The 11,817-nt window shown below is 40.8% G+C and overlaps 1 protein-coding gene across 1 annotated transcript in view; it reads right to left on the reverse strand.

Annotated features, from left to right (window-relative positions):
- LOC139729154 (pre-B-cell leukemia transcription factor 1-like) overlaps positions 1-1,232 on the reverse strand; it is a 230,971-nt gene extending 229,739 nt beyond the window's left edge. Inside the window, exon 1 of the mRNA XM_071640083.1 lies at positions 1,133-1,232. The gene's annotated coding sequence lies outside the window, so the exon portion shown is untranslated. The remainder of the gene's footprint in view (positions 1-1,132) is intronic.
- Positions 1,233-11,817: the final 10,585 nt, after the last annotated feature.

The raw sequence follows: 11,817 nt of genomic DNA on the forward strand, positions 1-11,817 counted from the left end.
ACTGATTTTTGGAGTATTTCCACCCGAATTCTTAATCAGGAAACTCGAGGGGAAGTTAACAAGAAAACAACGCGCATACCGCACAGTTGCAGAAGAAAAGAAAAAAAGAAAATCGTTAGAGGAATTCAGCGACCATGCAGTGTATTGAACATATTTGATGCTACGGGGTTTTTAGCTGAGACGGTGGGTGGAGAAAACTGTGGCTTTGTCAACGGGTTACTTTACAAGGACATCGCATCTTTGGAGTTAAGCGATTGAGTATATTTAGTTATTCGGAGTCCGCAATAAGGTTATAATCAGAGCGAGCAATGAAAATATAGTGATGGCCGTGATGATGTTGATGATGACTATTCATAGCAATGATATTTCATTTCATTAATTATGATGACGATAATAGAAATAGAAGTAATAAAATGGATAACAATGGTTATCATTTTGATCATCACCATCAGTATCATCTCATTTTCATTATTCTGCAATAGCAATGATGATTTTGAGAATAATGATAACTATGATAATGAAAATATTCAGCGTAATTACAACGAAATTAGTGAGGACAGAAACAATGGCGATCACGACAACCATGAGAAGTCAAAAATAAATGGACAATCTTTGCATGAGCGTGGTCCTTTACTAACAGGAATTGAAGTCGATGTCGTTTTACCTTACGAAGATGGAAAACGTATTAAAAAACACAAACACGTGACTATCTTTGTCAGCTGTCAATATGTGTTTCTACTTCAGCGTCCAAATAAAGTAACTTGTCAACAAAAACAAATAAAATCCGTAAACGCTAGTGAGCCAAAACATAGATACAGAAGATTAGCACACACAAAAAAAAAGACCACACACACACACACACACACAAAATAAAAAACACTGCAGCTCCAATATGAAGTGTTTTGTTTCAGATTTGCTTAGAAAAACTATCCGCTTCCAGCTGCAAAAGAAAAAAAAAGACATGTCAAAATTGAGCTGTGTTGCGACAGAGGAAGAGAAAAACCTGTTGTTGATCAAAGTTTCTAGATAATATATGATTATATATCTTTTTTTTTTAAATACACTAAAAACTATTGGACATCAGAGACATGCCAAGTGACTATAGATCGATACGATCCCTTCTCACATTTACCTCTCGCGTGAAGCAGAACCGTTCGCTGATATTGACAGACCTGCGAAGAAGATTTCAGCGTTCAGCAAGAAACATGCGAAACCCGAGCCGTCTCCGCGAAAGACATGGTTACGCTCAATTTACTGCCAGCGGACGTGGCGTTGTGACTTTTGAGAGAAACGTAAAGCAAACGACTTTAGAAGCTGAGCCGAACATCGCTCATAGATAACTACTTACTTTGTATCTTCGTAATTTGAAGCGCCAGGAGCTATCGCATGTTCACCAAGCAACTTTTTTTTTTCTGAGATCCGATCTGCTAATTCCAAGGAGGTCTGGTGAGGTCTACAGAGAAGCAAAGCAGTGAAGTTACTGCTGGTACCCAGAGCTGGATCTGTCGGGAGACCGATCGGTCAGCGAGTCCCGCGAAAACTGAGTGGCGTCCAATGAGAAACTCGCAGTCTTACTCAAAGCAAAGACAAGATAACCATGCGTCACTCCTAAATATTAAGATCATTAGTTTGTCTTCCAGTGGATGTTATGTGTGTGTGGGGGGGGGGGGGAGGGGAGAGAGGGATGGTGGTTGTGACAAAAATTGTTCATCACTCACTATGTCCATGTTCGCACACGTGTGTTTGTGCTTGTGTTTGTGTCCTTGTAATAATAATATGTGCGTGTGTGACTGTACATGTGTGTGTGCGTGTGCGTGTGCGTGTGTGCGTATGCGCTTGATTTTTTTTGCCCCTCCTGTATTTTCTTTCGTTATTTCCTATACTTCTCTCCCCCCCCCCCCACCTCATGACTTGACGGCGCGTCGTTCCCCGTGTCTGAAAACTGGCTGGACTTGGCACTAAACGATTTGGAAGTGCTCACCAAGGCGTATGTCTTGGCGAATTTCCGCTTCTCCCCGCGGGTATCGGAAATAGGGGCAAATTTGACATTGTGTGGAAGGTCGTTTTTGATTCATATTTTGCCCTGCGAGGAGGCCCGGAGGTCTGCCTGTGCAATGATTGCTGCAAGAGCACGGCAAAACACTGTGTGTAGTTTGATGGGTAGGAAGAAATGAAGCATACATTGCATTCTTTCAACGACCAGAAATTGGCCGACGAGAATTGCTTAGGCATATTTGGAGGGGATAAGGTTTCATCAAAAGCCAGGAATGATTTTTTCCCCTCGTTCTTAACTGAGGACACAATATAGAAGTATAAATGTAGGCATAATGTAACAATTATGATGAGCGGAAAATTAGAATGATCGATTAATTCATAAAGTAGTCGGAGGGTGTAAAATGCATCTTACTGAAGAGCTGCCATTTCTGTTTCATTTCAGAAATTTACATCAGAAAACGTTTTGACGCAATTTGAGGGAAAAAAAACCCACACGCACACAAAACAAACATAACATAATTATGCTACATCATACACAGAGAGACTCTATCCTCTTCGGATAGCAAATTATCCAGATGATACCAGAAGATTGTAATCAATGCTAAAGCATTGAGTGACATCCATTGGAGGTAGGGGTGTGTCACTTATACAAATACCCCCTTTTCATGCACCCCATTCCTTAACCCCTATATCCCTCCCCATTGCCGGTCTTGCTATAGACCACATACAAGTTTGATATGGATTGATTCGGAAGCCGCCTTATCTTCGCGGAGCCGCACCACTGAATCGACGGTGAGTCACGTCCGAGGAGTGCGGCGGCCCGCGGAAGAGGGGCAAATGGGTACCGCATGGCCGCTCCACTCCGCGCCATGCGTGACAGGGACCCCAGCACCAGCTCTCGGGGGGATTTCGCACTCCTCTCTTTCTTTCTTTGACTCTTTTTTTTTTTGTGCCAAGCCATATCTCTCCCGCTTCCCCCTCTCTCCTTCCTCCTTCTCCACTTTTTCATTCTCTTTTATCTCTTTCTCTCTTTATACCTCGTCATCAGCTACAATATTCTCTCCGATGTGCCTCAGCCACTGGACCGAGCCGAGATTGACAGGAGTTTTCAATACAGAACACGGAATATTATATCATATTCCGGTATGACTTATATGGAGCTCGAATACAACTAAGTGTAATACAAGAAAGTTGTACAGTGTGAGACATTCGTCTTGCATACCTACATTGTACAAGTTTTTTTTTTCTCTCTATCTCTCTGTTTGTATGACACATAATAAATGTAATATATTAGATAACATTTATTTATTTCTTCATTGTTTATTCACAGCATCCTTTAAAAGGGACATTCCGTTCATTGCTGCTGATATCCAGCAGACCTGCTTTTCAAGGAAGCCCTGTTTACAGCATACATAGACTTTCAGATTAAAACAAACAGTACAAAACAAACAAACAAAAATAAAAAACAAAATATAAACAATATTTACAAATCATTCTTACAAGTACATTCACAAAGGGTACTGAATGGGTACCAGTGTATTACATATTGCACATAAATCAACTCAGTACGTAGTCGGATAAAAAGCAACAACATTACATTCTGTCGTGCTTGACAAACTAAGATCATAAAGTGTGTATATTTATTTATTCATTTATTTATTTATTTATATGTTTTATTTTCACAGGGTGGCTCCATCAGTGGATTAAACACTGTTGTTCTTGGAGGCCCTGCATGAACACATACATACAAATAAACACATGATAATCATACAATACCAAAATCAAAATCAAATTTGCAGTATCAAATCTGTATATATCTTAATATACTGTATATTGATATATATTAAACTCAAAATTTAACAAATATTATGCAACACGTTACATCCTCATATCCTTAAATTTCCCCTACCTCAGAAAGAAAAAAAAAACCAGAAAAAACAAACAACAACAACAGAACTATACTTGGGCACAGTGGAGTGCCCTCCAAAATTGGGCTGAGAACGAACGAATATATGGTAAAACATTGCTGCGAACATTTTGTTTCGTCATTCATCTATGTAATATCTTTCCTTAAAAAGAAACAAAAATGATGGTAATTTGAATGGACACGTTCTTGGCGTGAGTTTGGAAGTACCTTTTTTTTCATTGCAGCGTCTATTTTTCGCAAAAAAAAAAGGAGATCAAGATGTACTCACAATTTGTTTCGATTTTGGATCTAAAGACACAACTTCGCGCCAATGTCCTAAAATAAAATTTTAACAAAATAACGCAAGAGGAGTCAGTCATCACAGATTATTTCTTCTGTCTCGACTTCCTAGTGAAAAGGATTTATAAACGATACGGCTTGTATAACGTAATGAGGATCGACAACCGCGGCAAAGTTTTGTGATTTTATCGCAGCGGTCGTCTGCTGTAAAAGTGTGCGTGCGTGGGACTAGCCCTCTTCCACATGAATATATGGAGCAGTGAGTGTTTGTGTTTACGTGTGTGTATGTGCGTGTGTGTATTTTGTGTGTGTGAGTGTGTGTGTGTGTGTGTGTGTGTGTGTGTGTGTGTGTGTGTATGTGTGTGTGTGTGTGTGTGTGTGTGTGTGCTTGTGCATGTGCGTTTGTGTAATTGCGCACACTTGATATAGAACGAGGGGTATTTAAAGGAAACAAAATGAGCAACAAGTGTTTGACCACTTGTTTCTATTTTTGCCAAGTCTTAAGATAATATTTTGGTAGAAATAGACAATATGTTTTATAGTTTTATATGGGATACAAAAACCTGATAAAATGAATACAGTAGAAGACGATTGTCTCAGACATATTATGCACAAGGAGGAGTAAAATTGTAAATATCTATGTACGGGTTACAACACTGAAAATATCACGGATCAGACCCCTTTGTAATTAACTACTGACAAATGGTCGAGAAAAAAAATCAATGAGTTAGTTCCAGACTCATCAACTGGCTAATTGAGCATCGGAAATGAATTTCTAATCGAATGAGCCTCAAATACATACAATCTTTTTCTTCTTTTTTTTTAAGAAAGTGTTCACAGGTCTCGCTTTTTATTTTATTCATTATCAATGTCAACCGTCGGAAAAATAATAGGATAACTGTAGGGAATGCATCATTTTTTAAAGAGTGTGGTAAAAAAAGATAGCTTCGTAGAATGAAAAAGAAAATGTTTTGTCATTTATTGCTTTACGATTAAATATAATGTGGATGTTAATATTTTCGTTTATTTTGAACTTTGTCAGGCTGTAAAGGAAGAAGGTTGCGACAGAGGTTTGTAAAGTAAGATGGAAAAGTTTTGTCAACCAATTATACCCGATACCTTAAAAGGATGGTATAGTTTTGGTTGAGATGGAGCTTCATACCACAGATTTTTAACTTTTTCTAAGACAATGAGAATCACTACATCACATATGAAAAAGCATATAATTCCAAGAGGAATTCAAAATTGATTTGATGAAAGAAATTGCTGAGATATCCAAAAACAAAGTAAAGTGGGTCTCACCTTTTATTCGGACCACTTTGTTTTTGGATATCTCAGCCATTTCAAAATCGATTTTCATCAGATAAACTCTGATTTCCTTTGGGAATTGTACGATCTTTTCATATCTAAACAGTAGTTTCTTATTATATCACCAAAACAAAATAAACATCTAAATCCCAATCTCGACCAAAACTATACCTTCCCTTTAGACTTGGTCATTAAAGGGGATAGCTAGTAACTGATCAGTGGGAATCAGTGGGAATGCTGGGGGATGATTGTTCCAATCCCTGTGGGATTTATTTAAGAGTACATTATATATCTATTGTTGTGTGAAAATTATTTGCTTCAGAATGGTCTCATATTCAAGTAATGTGCAGTTTAATGTTTCCAGGTTAGCATGCCTGTACAGTGACGGGGCGATCGTTAACGGGCCGTTAACAATTTTATTTGATAATGACCACGATTACAATAATAATGATAATACTGATGATGATGTTAAAAGCAAAATTTGTAGTGATGATAAGAAACATGTCACATACGTCACTTCTGCAAATTGTTCGGATGAAACCGATAATAATAGAACAGAGTATATGACTAAAATGTATATAAAAGTGATCATATTGGTCGTCATTATAAATTTAATAATCCTACCACTCCGAAGATCCTCTGAAATTATGTAATCCAATGATTAAGACTTAGTGCGTGATATCATGAAATGTTCACGAGTGCACAGGCATTATACGTGTATATAGGAGTATAAATGGTGGCACCCCCTTGTTTGTACTTAGCTTTGAAACGTTTATTTGTGTGCTGAACAAAGTGCTGGTTTTGTGTGATTCTAGTGCATCACTGTTGTACGGACATCATCGAAAGACGAAGGGTTAATATATTTTCAGTTTCTCTCCACTCGGCTGCATGAGTATCACACACTTTCTCTTCTTTCTTATGTGGATCTAATCAGGTACAAAAAAGAAACAAACAAAACAAAACAAAACAAAACAAAACAAGAAGATATGTAATTACGATTTAGATTTAGGAGATGAATTCGATACAGAGAAGTAAAATTAACTTTATCTCTAATCCTGTCCTTTTTCTCTTCCTCCAGACGCAGCCCTCGATTATACAGACGTGTCTATGATGAAACATATGACACATGATGTTATCAAATTGATTATTTCGTTGTCGCTTTGCCGCAAATGAAGCGAGATGAAGACGTGTTACAGGATGGGAAAAAGCGGTCGATGTCAGATTCCCCCCCCCCCCCACGTATATATAATATTCCAATGATCAAGCTGATGCGATGGTTTTAGTTGTCTGTTGGTTGCGACGCAGTCGTCTTATTCTCTCGTCATTATCAAGTTAACAGTGATGATGCAATATAATTCGCTTCTGCAACATCATGCATTGTGGGTTGTGAGAAGAAAACAAATTTAGGGCCACCGGTGTCTGGGCGAATCCTCATCACCTGAGCGAGAGAGTATTCGTATGCAAGACGATGAATTGGTAAGGAATGGTTTCTCGGCGTAGTTTAATGACAGGTGGAGGAGATAGGTTGTTTATCAAGAGTAGTCATGCGTGCATGAAGAACAATTTGCTTTTAGTGGAAAGCAAGGAGTAAAAAGTTATCTAGAGATCTTTGAGAAAAACGCGCCGAGAAAAGTACATTGGATCAAACACGCGGTGTAATTGCATGTACACAAAAGTTTGTGTTTACTTTTTTTTCCATTCTTGCATCGCGACGAAGAAAATGCTTTAAAAGTGCAAAGTACTAAGACTATCACTTATTCCTGAAGGAACAATTGCCACCTGCTACACTGAATAGAAATATAGCTCTCTGTGTGTTAAAGGAAAGCTGCGATATGAATTTTCCTTTCTGTGAATGTCATAAGCAGGCTAAGAACATTTTATAATAATGATATTATCATTATTACCACCATCATCATCATCTTCTTCATCATCATCATCATCATCACCATCATCATCGTCATCGTCGTCATCATCGTCATCGTCGTCACCATCGTCATCATCGTCATCATCATCATCACCATCGTCATCTCATCATCATCATAATCACCATCACCATCATCATCACCATCACCATCATCACCATCATCATCGTCATCATCATCATCATCATCATCATCATCATCATCATTTTTTATTCATTACCATTAACAGTACTATAAGAAGAACTTCTTTGTTGGCAAACTGTGAAAACCGTGGCATAGTAGAGAGTGGCAAGCTCTGAATCTGAGTTCTCTCCGTTTCTTACTTCATTTGAGATAGATGTAGGCTATTACTTATGAAATCTCTCATCACTCACTTGCAAAAGCACAAACAAAAACAAAAACAAAAAATGGGTACCTGGTAGTGTTGTAAGGTAGTTGCTAGGGTCCTCTGGAAGAGTAGTAAAACTGTATTTAGATTTTATCCTATGTAACAAAAACACACTAAACAAACAAAAACAAACAAAACAAAACAAACAAACAAACAAAAGGAGTAGCAAACTATGAACATTATTTCATTACAATTGCAGAAAAAAATCATAAAGTCGTATTAGAATAGCACACGAAATGTGCTTGCTGCTCGATTTTGTGCTGCGATTTAACATTACCTTTTCTAACATTTGCCCCTAAACGCCACACTCTCCGAGTTGAACTGCCTTGTCACGTGAGCTGTGACAGGTGGCGTGGACGATGTTTGAAGTGTAAAATCTAGGTACTATAGTACTAAAATGAAACTGAAAATGCGAACATGTTTCTCCGCCGGTGACAACAACGCGGTCGCCCAGAAACATTCGGCAAGTCTTTGCTCGATGACCGGAGGTCGACGAGATCAGGCCTGTCAGGCGGTAGGTAGATCGCATTGCAGGGGGAAACCCCTACATCGCAAGAATCCAGACGGTATTGTACAGGTATTTGCATGTAAATGAGGGAAGTGGGAGAGTTGTTGTTGTTGTTCTATTGGTTGCTTTTAGGGGGAGGTCGGGAAGGGATAGGGCTGTCCTGCCTCTTCTCGGCCTATCATGTCGGCCCTCGATCGAGTCAACTCACGATCGGGACTGACAGCAGACGGACGCTGAATGATGCATTCATTAATTAGCCGCGAGGACAACAGTCATCGCTCATAAGCATAAATTTAAGCACGTTTGATGCTTGCCGCCGCCGCTGGCCTGGAAGTGTAACGGAATTGCCCCATATTTTGTGCAGATAATTTTTTTTTTCGTGATAAATCGGGGTGGATGGAGGGCACGATAACGAGTTCCGATAGCCGTGGATCCCGGCGTCGCGACGGTCGTGGAAGGTCGATGGTGATTGTGGAAGGATTAGCGCACTTGAGTGAATTAAGTTGAAACAGGCCAGCAAGCAGTGAACAATCATTGCGTATGAGCTAATATAACCTACTTCGCCGTGTCTGTTTTGTTTCGCAGAGGTGAAAAAAAAAGGAAAGGGAGAGAGGAGGAGAAAAGGTGGAGAAAGTGACAAAAGGATAGAGGAGGGATAGACGTAACATGACTGTGCATAATCAACATGAAAACGGCTGTGAGTTTCAACGCTATGATGCGTGACAGTATGCGGTCGCGTAAAGTGTCTCAGCAGGGCAATTAAGGTAGCCAAAAATCGAAAATAATGAGAACAGTCTGAGAGGGATTAGCTCCCAAGTCCTCCGAGGTTAGCCAGTGAGTCAAAGAGGCTTGATAGTGATAGGTCAAACGCCTGAGTCTGCCGTGGCGTCGACATGATCAATGGTGTCATGGCCCAGTTTTGTCTATTGGACTAAATGGGGATGACGGTCCTTGGTTCGAGCTCCGGGAACCTGTCTTGCTGCAGGTGCGAGGTGTGTATGGAAACCCTGTCGTCTGCTGGAGTATAGCCAAGCCCTCTTCCGCTCCTCATCCTCAACTCCATCTCCCCCATTCCCCCCCCCCCCCCCCCCGCGAGCATGCAGTGAGAACACGACTTCATCCGGAGCGATGAACGTGAAACATTAACAAACAAGGTATAAGTGGCTACATCGCAGAGCGGCTAGGAATTCGGGGGGGGGGGGGGGGACGTCAAAAATTTGGTGCATCCAGTAAAAGTTGTTGGACGCTAAGTAAAAATGCATTAGGATTTCTTCCTCCTTCATATGGTATCATGGCAATGAAAGGAAAACCAAACTCCCAAAACAACTTTAATGTTGATGACGATGATAATTCTTTAAGAAAAGGGTAAATGAACGAATGAGCAGTTAACAAAATAACCTTGGAATGAAGAGATAGACTTTGAATGGGGAAGCAAGAAGGAAACGTGAATCATGTTGGACACATGGATATTTGAGAGACAGGTGACGGCTACGACGGATTGACAATAATGAGACTTTAATCAGCACGTGTAAGGGACTATCAGTCACACTTTAACGGACGAAGAGGCGCATAAGTTGAAAAATTATTCATGAAGAAGTTGGACAGAGTCGTTTCTATGTGTTCTTGGCAGGACAAACGAAAGTACAACGTTGGCAACTTGCGACATGCAGGCGGAGAGTAAGTATCAAGGGAGGGAAGGGAAAGCGTTGCCATGCGACCAGGAAAGTACTGACAAAACATGCGCGCGCGGGGTGCATTCGTCTGAAATCAATGTCGGGTGCGAAACCCTCTATCATTCAGAGATAAAAGATATCAAGTGAGTATTATGCACTTCTTTCTGATTATCGCAACGTGGCCAATTGGGCGTTACGGGAAGACATTGACCGTAAATGAGCGCCCTTTGAGAAAGCCGTGATTCCCTTTTTCCCTCTCGCTGGCTTCCGACCAAAAGAGGATATCAGAAGGATGACGAAGGTAATGACGTTCATGAAAAGTTTTCGTTTAAAGAGCGGAGCATCCTTGCGTGTTTGCGGCTTTTTCATCTACTGACAGTGACATGTTTGGGAACATGGGACCGTGAAAACGACAGGGGTATTGGCTCGTGATTGCATGACAGATCCTGTAAGAGAGACAGCGTGTAGATTCCATCAGAGGAGGCGACACTCACAAATCTACCCCCCCCCCCCCCTCCTCCTCCCATCCTCGAGTTCCATCCTCGCCTTCCATCCTCCCTCGATTGGGAGAATATGAAATATCGGCATAAAACGGCTGGTGCGCGCGCCGCAGGCCATTATGCGAGAAGCTGGTAGATATACGGCTGAAAAACGCTTTTCCCCCCTCGCTCAAGCTCGAATGGGGGATTGCAAGTAAATGCGTGTCGCAAATATGGAAATGGCGGTTGCGCCTCTTTCATTCGTAGTGACATGTAGCGGAAAACGACTTTCCGATCGCAGCTTTTAAGAATCTTATCGCCTAATCGGGCAACACTGTTTCTGTTTAACTAAAAAAATACTTCTAGTTTTTCCGTTTCAGCTCGCCCGTACGCAACAAGTGATGCGTAATCCTCGCCTGTTCCGCGTCGCTGGGCGCGCTCAACAATCGCTTTGCGCAGCAGAAGAGGGAAAGATGTTAAAAAAAGACAGAGACTGAGAAGAAGACAGACAGATAGAAATAAAGAACCTGGAGTGGGATGGGGAGAGGGAGAGAGCGAGGGAGGGAGAGAGAAGGAATGGCGGTTGCGGATGAGAGTTAAAATAAAGGAATCGGAAAAAGTAACAAACGTGCTAAAGACTTCTTTTCCCATCATCGCGATGCGCAACAGCGAAATAAAATCTGGCGGGCTTGAACTTTTTGTGCGCTGTGGCGTGTCTTGGATGAAATCGATCCATAGTGCGTCTTAGTAGCGACCACTTAGCTGATCGATACTCTCGCCCTCTCTCGCTCGATTGGAATAAGTGTATCGTTTTAGTTTGGAGGACCGCTAACGTGGCGGATCGCCATCTTGGGCATGGATAAAAGAGGGAGACGGAGTAGGAAATAAAATGTATAGCCTGACCTCGGTAAAGTGACCGCCGGAAGGAAGAGACAGAGTAAACATGAAAACAAACAAATAAACAGGCGGGCAAACAGGTAAGTTAGAAGAAAATACACAAATAAGATGGCAGTTACAAGGATGTCTCTACGCTTTGAAGTATAAGTGGGGGAATAAAAGTATTATTTCGCTGTATCACGTAGAGTTCGGACAGCAATCTTATTCTGTGTAATCTAGCCGCATTCCAGTAAGATGAGTTGTGACGACGGAAAAAATCTCGAGTTGCATAAGGCTTGATTTCTACAACACATCGGAGAGCGTGATGCAGAAAAGGCATGAGAGTCTGATTCATCACTATTTGTTTCTGTCTATCTATCTGTCTATCCATCTATCTATCTATCTTTCTATCTATCTATCTATATAGCTATCTATCTATCTATTCACGTATCTATCTAATCT

The sequence above is a fragment of the Diadema antillarum genome, unplaced genomic scaffold, assembly GCF_040938485.1.
Source record: "Diadema antillarum isolate AM-2024a unplaced genomic scaffold, OU_Dant_1.0 seq00000220_RagTag, whole genome shotgun sequence".
Taxonomy (NCBI): Eukaryota; Metazoa; Echinodermata; class Echinoidea; order Diadematoida; family Diadematidae; genus Diadema; species Diadema antillarum.